Source organism: Octopus bimaculoides, chromosome 9, assembly GCF_001194135.2.
Source record: "Octopus bimaculoides isolate UCB-OBI-ISO-001 chromosome 9, ASM119413v2, whole genome shotgun sequence".
Taxonomy (NCBI): Eukaryota; Metazoa; Mollusca; class Cephalopoda; order Octopoda; family Octopodidae; genus Octopus; species Octopus bimaculoides.
Window position 1 is genome coordinate 57,322,291 of NC_068989.1, and position 308 is coordinate 57,322,598.

Below are 308 nucleotides of genomic sequence, written 5' to 3' on the forward strand. Positions count from 1 at the left end.
TATATATATATATATTATACATATTTATGTATATATTTATATCTACTCTCTTTATGCAAATGCACAGATATTATGTATTCATTTAGCTTTGTATCCGCATATAACTGAATAATCATGTATACTTCTTTCATTATGTCTACTCGTTATTTCAATTCACTATATACATATATACATACATACGTACACAAATGCATACATACAAATATATACACACACACCACATATCTATCTACATCTCTTTCTGTCTCACCCTTTCTCTCTCTCGCTATATATATACACACACACATATATATATATATATATATATA

General features: G+C 25.3%; 1 protein-coding gene across 1 annotated transcript in view; it reads left to right on the forward strand.

Annotated features, from left to right (window-relative positions):
• Positions 1–308, forward strand: part of LOC106871386 (uncharacterized) — a gene marked incomplete at its 3' end in the record, with an annotated part of 540,352 nt that overhangs the window by 223,418 nt on the left and 316,626 nt on the right. The gene's annotated exons all lie outside the window — the stretch shown is intronic.